Source organism: Hydractinia symbiolongicarpus, chromosome 14, assembly GCF_029227915.1.
Source record: "Hydractinia symbiolongicarpus strain clone_291-10 chromosome 14, HSymV2.1, whole genome shotgun sequence".
Lineage (NCBI taxonomy): Eukaryota > Metazoa > Cnidaria > Hydrozoa > Anthoathecata > Hydractiniidae > Hydractinia > Hydractinia symbiolongicarpus.
Genome location: NC_079888.1, coordinates 13,545,507 through 13,556,064, shown reverse-complemented (window position 1 = coordinate 13,556,064; position 10,558 = coordinate 13,545,507).

Here is a 10,558-nt window from a genome sequence, read left to right as displayed (position 1 = left end):
CTGAAATATCACCAAAGCAGTTTTTTAATAAATCCTTACCGACTTTCTCTCGCAATTCTGAATATGTGATCAAGTTAGTTAGAGAAACATGGTTGAAGTTGAAGTGGATAAAATTTTGTTAAAAAGATGGCTGAAGTTGTTTATATTTCGCGTCTTGGTCTTAGGAGCACATTACATAGCAGTTATGGATGCCTTAGCGTCGATGGGGAAATACCCCACATTGCGAGCAACTTTCACCAGCGGAAAGAACGTAACCACGAGTAAGAACGCAACAGCTGTGGTCAAACCTGCTAAAATTGAGTACTGCAACATGAAAGCAAAGCTGAGCGTCAAAGATTTAGATTCAGCCTTACTTAACTTTAATATGAGCTTGTTTTTGCTCTTCGGATTTTATGGAATTGCAGCTTTAAATTTCATCGTGAAGACTATAGTCCACTTAAGGTTGTGTATTTGCCCAATATGGCAAGAACCTGACGCATGTGGACGTGTGCCTCCGACAAGTTGGGATAAAGTAAGAGATTTTACGTTTAATTTGGCGACGTTCCCATGCGATATGGCGATTATGTCATGTATTGTCGGATTGTATGCCGTTAAACGAGGCTCCAAAGGTTTGGCCTGCTGGGAATGTTATGTAGAACCCACCTGCATATCGAAAAAAGACTTCGAAGCGATTTTATTTATGAGTAGCTTAGCTTTAAATATTAATTTTATCTTGGTGTTAGGTATCGTCTTTTACAAAGGTTTTATTGCGTACTTCCGATCGACAGACCCTGAAAAATGCGACTGCCATTGCGTCGCTCCTCGATGCGTGACCGGGTGTTTTGTGTCGTTAGTCGTTACGTCAGTTGTAATGATGCCGCCGTTCTTAGTAATGCAAGAAAGATATTATTCGTTAAAGGAAATTAAGCCGAACTTTTTTGCCAGCATATTTGAAAAAATGATGTTAGTCGGTATAATAATATGGGCTGTCGCCGGCATATTTGTTTTTATCGTGGTGCCGTTAAAAATGATTTTATTACGAGACAAAAATCCGAAAAAGAAATAACAGCCGTCAAATAATATGCTTGTATAACGTCACTGATACAATGACAGAAATGCTTAGTTTATACTGTAATTAATTACTTTTTCTCTATCGCAAGTTTATTGTCACGTCCATGTAGTTCCCTTTTCCTCGGAAAATTTAATTAATAATTAATAAGCGTAACAATTTTGAAAATATTTTCTTGTCATTTATCTTGATATAATCAATTTTAGCCTGAGACCGCACACCTCAGAACAGTGTGTTCACGAGAGAATTAAAAATCATGCAGTCTAATGTACTACAAATGTGCGCGGGAATTATTTGATACTTGATAAGTTAGTGCTAAACATACAATTTCTGAATCCACTCTCACTGACATTATTTTATTCACCATTATGGATCTACTTTATCAGCTCCACAACCAGACATCTATTTTGTAGATGAAAATGCAGCTATTTAAGTTTGTAACATATTCGTGGCGAAACAAAGTAAGTTGAGAAGATGAATCGCAACAGATTTTTTTCTTAAAAAATATTAGGATACAGTTATACGGAACAGAAGTAAAACCAATACAAAGAAAAAATCATAAGAAGTATTTGCGCACGATTATGTATAACGAGAAAAGTATTTACACCATTTTTTGTAATGTTTGTTCTTGACAACACACGTGTTTAAAGTTGATCTTTATATCTTGCGCCGTACTTTCATTTCAGTCCACTTTAGTCTGCTAAAAGTTCCCGAGGAAAATCCAGGCCAATAAATTCCATAGCCACTATACGAACCTTTATAATCTGCATGGTACCCATTGAGATAGGCGAGGGAACAGCTTTTATGCCACCAAGCATCATAGCGAAGTTGCGCGCAATGTGATGAGTATGCATCATTATCTTGATCATACGTCGAAAATTTCATCCCATTGTTATAATAAAGATAATCAGATGCATTTCCAGAGTAACTGCTAACAGAGAGTTGATACTTTGAAGACTAACTTGTCGGTAGATTTCCAGCTGGGGAGGGGAGGAGGATGTTGACAAATTTGTGACCAATCAGAGCACAACAGCAATTGGGCCAAACGATAAAAAAAAACATTTCATACATTTCAAAACTTAACCACAGCTGTTATAGTTTGTCAGCTTTTTAATTATTTCACTCTCTGAAATTAAAACATTCTCAAACAATGATGCTTAAATCACCCCTTAACTATTTTCCAGCAGCACTCTGATGTTTGCTGAGACGCCTTGTGAACATCTTAAGGAGACAGTGTTGCCAAAGTATTCACACATATACAGGCCCTTTTGACTGCACCTGACGTCATGTTACATTCATACAAATGTTGAGATTGCGAATCTGTCGTAATATTATGCAAATCGATAGTCTTTCATCTGTTAACGTAAAACAGACAGAATATTACGTTTCAGATCATGGAATGGATGTACGTGTCAACTAGGATAAATAGAGATAGAGAAATGTATGTTCTGGCACAGTCGCGCATACGCGCACGCGCACGCCACAGTTAACCACAACAAATCAATACCATGCAGTGCTTAGCCATGAATTCAAGGGGTAAGTCCCTCTGTGCTTAGTCATGCGAGGTAAAGTCCCTGTGCGGCAAATGAGTAAAAAATTTCTAGCACAAATCCCGAGTAGTCTACGCATATCAAAAATCATACAAAAATGAGTAAAAGTTCTAGCACACCCAGTAGGGGGAATTCCCTTATATAATGCTACAAATCAACGCATGCGCAGTCAAAACGTGAACAAACGTCCACCTTTAGGGTTGAATTGTGTACACAGAGAGAAGATGAGTTGCCAGATCAATTCAAGACGCAAGAGATGTGCAACAAGGTTGTTAGAAGGAATCCCTACCTATTCAAGTATCCCCGACAGGTTCAAGACGCAAGACATGTGCAACAAGGCCGTTGAAGAGTATCCCGGGATGTTCATGCATGTACCGGATCGTTTCAAAACGCGAGACATTTGCAACGAGGCTGTTGAAAAGTATCCCTGCATGCTCGAGCATGTACCGGACTGGTTTGTCACCCGGGATATGTCTGGTAGTATGAACGCTAGGCCCGAACTACTCTCTGCCTATCGCCAGAGGAAGGTCGAAAAGGCTAGAATTAAGGAGGATCTTCGTCCATTAGCCTGGCATCCAGATAGGGTCATGGATTGGTGCTTTCCAGAGGATGACAAGGCAGATCTTGAAAAGTTGTGGGGGCCGGCTTGAAGCCAAGGTTATCTTACAACCCTTCGGGGTTGTAAGATGAAATCAAAATACTACTAATAAATGTGCATCAACTATCAGAGAAAATTCGATATATTTGGCAGTGCAGTAGTCATGACCTTTATAGCCGGTATTGGTCTCTTGCCCCTTATGACCTTGGCATTAGTACAGGAATCAGAGAAGGAGAATAAATGGAGGATTCAAGACGCAAGATTACGGAAGATCCAAGACCTGCAGAATCGTCTTGATGCCCTAGAATCATAAGATAAATGGAACAAAATAAGGACTGTGAACGTATGTTGGATGTGTACGACAGGTGCACCTGTGGTCGGAGGTTTGAAGTGGGTTGCTAAGTATCGCCAAATCTGGTCCAAGATCGAAGGTCTAATATCTGAGCAATTGACGATGGAGCCTGTGAAAAAGGACCGTTATGTGAACGCTAAACTTAAATACTATAAGGATGCAATCACGACCAAATTCCACGGTATGCCAGTACCCTACGATGAACCCTGCCAAGCCAGTGTTATCCTGGCTATTTCATCGGTGTATATGCAAGCCAAAAACTACTACCCCCACGTACATATTACGGAATGTCGATATAAGGGCTTTAAAAAAGAATGGCTGCTAAGTGAGGATTAAAAAAACCATATATTAAGGGCTGTAAACAGGTGGGGACTCTAGGTAACGCTTACATACTGTACAGACTAAAGTTTTTTTAAAACGTCATTTCTTCCCTCTTTCCGGCCCTTAGCAACTAACTGGGCACGCTCCTGTTCATTAATGGCGTTAACGATCTGTTTAACACGTTGACGTATCTGTTCCTTTAGCAGCATGTACTTATTATATTCAGCAATGATCAGGGTGAACTCATAGTCGCTGACGATTCCATTTTCAATGGCTTTTGAGATAACATCAATGATGGAGTTCAGCTTGGTCTCCGCAAGTAACCTTATAGTCTAATGCTTTTTGGATTTCACACCCAGCCTCTTCCCTGCATTCCGCAGACCGGCTTGCCTGATTCCGAAGGCAATGGTGATCGCCCCCATGGCAATGCAGGTTATAATGCTGATACTCAGCAGTCCATGGTCAGAATACCTAACCCAGGTCTCATGCATCCTGAACTTCTTTGCGAGTCTGTTCCGCTCCTTGATTTCATCCCTCAGGTACTTTTTAATCTCCCCGATCTTCCCAAGTCTATTCTTTTGGCTTTCGTGTATAGTATCGTCCTCTGCAGGTGCACTTGGTAAATTTGGGTACAGCTTGGCTATATCGCACATTTATTCTATCAGCAATCGCATTGTGAGGCCGGTGAACGAAACGTTCTTCTCATGGTGATATTCATCCGTTAACATGAACTCTAGACGGTCCGTCGATCCCTTCAAAGGAAGGTAAACAGGAGTGTCAAAACTCCAGGTCAGCATATCCCCCCAAGCGTTTAGCTCCTTGGTGGGAAGCAAGGCCAGAATTTTAGACTTTTTACCGTCAAGTAGGCAGTCGTCTTCATCCAACGGGGGGCAAACGAGTCTCAATCTATGGTAAACATCAGTCCTATAGTATGCATTGTAGTTACCCTTCTTATAGTACTTTTTTGCGGGATCGTAGGGTAGGCCTAAGAGCTCTTGCAGTTGTCGATTCATCATAGCCGCCACTGACACAGAGCCTACAGATTCCATTTTTCAGGACAAAAAGCTTAATCTTGTCCCCTGCCTGGGAGTTAACGATAGTTGCCACATCTTCGATTCTATACAGAAGTTGAGGATATTGCCTATGGTTTCTATGTCAGCCAAATCCGATAGCCTCAAGTCCTTATCCTTGATAACCAGATAGGCGATTGGTTGAAATTGACCTTGATATTGAACCTGATGTTATCAGAGGTTTTCTTTATGGGTACAGATGAACCTTTAGAGGCACTTCTGAGAATACTCCTTACCAATCCTTCACATCCCCCGGCGCTATCTGAACATCCTCTGGTACCTGCATGAGTTCTTCTGACACAAAGCTTCTTTCGGGACCGTCCTTCAAATAGTAAAGTACACGACTACCTGCTACTATACGATCCAACCTATACATTTTTCTACTCCAAAAGGCGTCAGTTGCGCGTCTTTTCGAGTCGCCATGTTCTTCCCCTGGCCTTAGAAGATATTGATACAAGCCATCGTTGGCCATCGTAGTACGCGTATGAAGGCCATAGGTTTTGAGGACTATCAAACACCCAACAAGGGTAGTAGGGAAGTGGCCCAGAGTCCTTATCCTTGATAACCTCGTAACAGAGCGCATCATACTTGTTCCTCTTAACCGAGACGACATAGAGCCCCAGGGTTTGAATATCGGCCTCGAGATCCTCGTCAATCTCGCTCCTTGCGAATGTTGCCCATGCCTTCCTACCTGACCATACCCTGTTTAAAAGCTCTAAATCAGTAGGGTATTCAAATCCTTTATAGTATTCTCCATTTCGATACCTAAAATTTTCCAGGCAGGTAGGGCAATAACCAGTCATCGACCCTGCTTTTATACAACATCGCAGATCTGGTCAATAGAGGAGGGGTATATGATGTGGGTAGTCATGCTGATTTTTCCCTCTTCCAAGGGGTAGGGTGGCACCCCCTCACCTTTTCCTATAATTTTTACTACTTACAAGAGTAGTAAAAATTAGCGTCGCCTAATCCTCCAGTGTCGGAACACCCAGATCATACAGGTCATCCCGAGTAAGGTCGATAAGCCCGAAATGGTTCCTGAAACGTTCTACATGCCCATCTTCTTCAAACCGATTAAAGGCGTGTATACCGTTGGGGTTGTCGATGACAACAATCTCCTCCGCCCCTGAGTAGTTGTCCCTGAACCACAATCTCTTCTTGCTAATATTACGCCTCTGAACACGCGTGCAATAATAGGGAAGATGATGGTATTCATCGTCATCCTGTGCACTATGTTTTTTATGGATTATGATGACGTTGTCTTTACCGGGGTCCTGAGCATTGTTATATGCCTTTCTCGAAGCCTTGCATTTTTCTGGGCCTGTGCTGTTGTCGATCCCTGTCCTCAATTTCATCCCCCAATACCATGAGCTGGTTGTCTCTATCCTCAATTTTATCATTGAGGAATGCCAGGGCCATATCTCTGTCCTCGATAGTTTCCTGTAATTTTTCCACCCCTTTCCCGGCCAACCAATTGATTAGTTGTACCGCCTTGATTAGTTGTACCGCCTTGGGCTTTCTAGAACGGTGTACAATTTCTAATGAGCCGTCAAGTGTAACAAAACCATCATGCCGATTTTGACCTTCTCTGATATCACGGCGAGGTATGGTTTTCACGTCTCTGTATGTTGCTTTTATATCAAATCTACCCAAATCTACCTACAAATCTACTCAAATCGGCACGTTTGAACAGGAGCTGAACAGGAGTCTCGATGGCTCCAACGGGCACTGTGTTGAATAGCGAAAGCTGCGACTACATCTTTCTAATATATCAACGTAGGCCAGAGGATTTCACCCGAGAATCTTCCAAGTTCTTGGATGTTCCAACCTCACGTACAAGCACGCGTGTTGGGACTTTTTCAGCTCAGCCTTGATATCGTCCCAGTCCGAAATAAGGTTGGTTTCCTCGTCCAGCAGCTTCATATCTGAGCGCTCATGGGGGTACCATGCAGACAAGGTTTTTTTTCTGCCTCCAAAGATTCTTGGGTAGAGCTGTATACGACTGCGTGAGTAGCCACAAGCTGTGCTTGCGATGCCTGCCCAAAATTGCCAATTTAAGTAACGGCTGATAGCTGACGACGCTTGTCGAGGCTTTCGTCAGCTATCATATCGTCAACCACAAACAACGTCCAATCGCCCGCCAACAATGAGGATAGTTTTTGGATCCATTCAAACAGCTCATTTCCGGGGTCTATCATGAACACGTAGTCGTCCTTCCAGAGTGAGGTCCTTTCAAGTTAGGTCGTATTCCACCGTATAGTAGGGCACAGTATCACCATATTGTTATAGTGCTTTTTATACTCCCGCTCGAGTAGATCTAACACGCGTTGTGTTTTTCCGCTTGATGTCGGGCCAGTGAAGATTGCCGTATGAGGATATTTTACAACGTCCAACATTTTATTAATAATTCGACACTTTCTATCATGAATTTTAGGGTATATCGCGGCACAGGCTGAACAAATCAACACGCCGCCATTATTGTTCACCAAAGACCCTGGACAGGCAGGGCAGAGCCTGGTGTTTCGTGTATGATATTCGAGGGGTAGAGTAGGATATGTTATTTTTCCTTGTAGACATTGCAGTACCTTGCGGTACCTTTTGATGAGCCATGCCTTCTCCTGGCTCTCGGAGGGTGCTCTGATGAGTTCGGCGTACCGGGGTATAATGTTGTTTGTGAGCAGAGTATAGAGAAGTAGGTAATTCTCATCCTGTTGAAACCTTCTAATTTCCTTGTCAATAGTAAGAGGGTCTATTTCATGTTCGATAACATGGTCCTTGCATTTGATACGCCGTCTCCCCTTCGCTTTGTCCAGGCAACTGATACAACTCTTTGTTCGACTATTACCCCTAATTTTGAACCTGTCTGGAGTTAAAATGTGCTTGCACTTCGAACAACATTTGGCCTCCATTTATGTATTTACCTTGAGTGTTTGTGCAATACCCTGGCAGAATCAGCAAGAGTTGGATACCTCCCGGTTTTTCTACATACTTAAACGGTATCCTGTGATCAATATGAACAAACTCGTAGTGTTCCCAGGTCATTCCTTCGGAAAACTGGGCTTTAATATGAGCCATGCAGATAGCTATGACCTCCTTGTTTTCATGTAGAGGCCTAGGGCAATTATCACCACATTCCTTGCACTTAGATCTGACCCTTTGATGAGGGCACTTTGTACGCTCCTTTGAGGCCTTGTTGGCAGCGAGGCATTTAATGCATTGTCTTAATATTTGACCATTGCGTTTGATTTTGAACTGGTTCAAGGGAGAAGATCTTGAGCATTTTGAACATGTCTTGCTCTCCTCAATATTGATTTTCTATATCTCTTGGAACTGCACCTTCCTCAGCTCAAGCCCATGTTTTAAGGCCTCGTGAAGGGCTCTGATATGCACCACATATCTACGCTTATGCCCCAAATTGGGTACCAGTTTCTCAACCTTGTGGACCGTCGTGCGTTCCGGTAGGAACGGCAGCTCGTTATATCTATCGTGTAGTCTCTCCGGGTAGTCAATATCTACCTCTAAAATGTACCCATGTTTATTGTCCCTAACGAGCTTCTCGATTTGCTTTTCTGTAAATGCCCCGACGTTTGACACCCATTTGAAACCATCTGTTGGTAGATCTTAACGCATCGCCCAGCCGTACAGGTTGTTGGCATCCAAATACTGCAGGTATGATGACTCCTCATCCGGGTTATACTGGTCTCCCATGTACTTATTGTTAGCCTTGGCATACCGGTGTACAGCCTGGGTTATGCCTCCTCGGATACCCTTCTCGAACATCAATAGCATGTTCGGATCCGTAAGGAGCTCTAACCTGATTCCGGTATACTTGAGCGCCGCCTTCCATGCCAAGCCGGGTGCACTGTAAAAGTGCGCAGGATCAAGCTTGTAGTTTATCAAGCACACGTCTCGAAACGTTTCAAACACGTCGGCTAATAGTAGTACATCTATGGTCAGGTAGATGTCATGGTAGTCGCCCATAGTGACTCCATCACCCTCTAGGGTAATGACATTCCATACCTTTTTCGCGTATGCATACTCATTGTCCGATATGCCCTTCTTGTTCAGCTTGCTGTAGAATGCCTCCTTAGGCGGTAGCCCCACCTCTTCAAATCGTTGCCAATCATCCATGTACTCGTACGGATAGACACCTTTTCTGAGCATTAGCCGGAATACGTCGTCCTTATCAATGAACTTTGCTATGGATGGTACGTTTGCCTTTAGTTTCTCCTTGTCTAATTGCTTCGTGGTATTCGAGTTGCAATTTTTACACCAGAATTTTGCTATATACTCGACGTCTATGCTCTAGAACTCCAGACAGATATCTGCACACTGATGACATCTGATACCGGCGGCGTTTGTCCCAATGAGGTTGCTTGCCAATTTGTCCAGAATTGAGGGAATGAATCTACAGCTATCGATGAACCTAATCTCGATCTTCTTATACATCTCGCCTTAGGCATACCCCATACCTGCAAGCGGTACCTTGATTTTAACGTTGAAGCTGATTTACTTTTCGGCATTTTCTGCTATGCATCCAATGTCCTGGGTGTCGTACTTCTCGCCCAGTTCCCGTATGAAGAGATGCGCGTCATACCCAGAAAGATTGTGCAAGATCACAGGGATGTGACTTGGTATCTTGTATTTGAGGTTGCAGATCGCGTGCGCTGCGCCCCTATACAGTCCTGTATGGTGACAATGGTCTCGAACTTTACGACTATACTCGCAGTCATCAAATGGCTTCAAACATATATGGCAGTGCGTGGCCTCGTCATGTTTCCTTTTTAACACCTCTGTTAGGGGCAGCATGGGTTGTTGCGGGTAGGTATTATACAACCGCTTCACCTCATCCTCTAGATGGTTCACGAACCTCGTCACACAATCCCTACTTCTGTAGACTGTTAGGGGATCTGGTACATCCCCATAGGCAAAGGTACTGTATGTACACCAGCCGGATGGTATATGCATACTCAACTTTTTCGTCTTTATACCCCTTGTATCTTCCACTGGTATTAGCAGGCTTTCAAAGTCCGCATATATCGCAAATGGTGCCTTGAATTGTTGTTGGCCATCCCTGGAAGTGCTTCCCGTACTCATTTTCCAACAGGTCCAGGACGCGTGTATAACCACTTTTCAGACTCTGTTGGCATCGTGATTTTAACAGCCTCGGGGTCCTTGCAGTAGCCATAGTGCTTGTCCCTTGATTCAACCGTGTTGAAAGCCTGCAAGCAGTTTAGGCAAAAATGCATTAATTTTGCGTTCTTTGAAGTATCACTACCTAAGAGTCGCGATAGACTTTCGACGGCTGTATAGTGGGACTTTATATCATCGGTGATAAGCAACAGGTTCACCTGCTTGTTACGTCCGTTGTGCTCCGATCGCCTCAGGATGTTGATTTTCTTTCCCGTCACGTATAGGACGTTGACCGCAATGTCCTTATTATTCTTCTCGAACTTGTATATGCTCTTGATGCTTGTAGGGAACTCTATATCATCCCAATTGTAGAGGTCTACGTAGGGTCTCATCTGAGATATTCGATTCGGGTTCCTTCCTATCTCTTCATGATGTAGGCATGCGATGACGCCCCACTTGAAACACTACTCATCTTCATTCACTGGG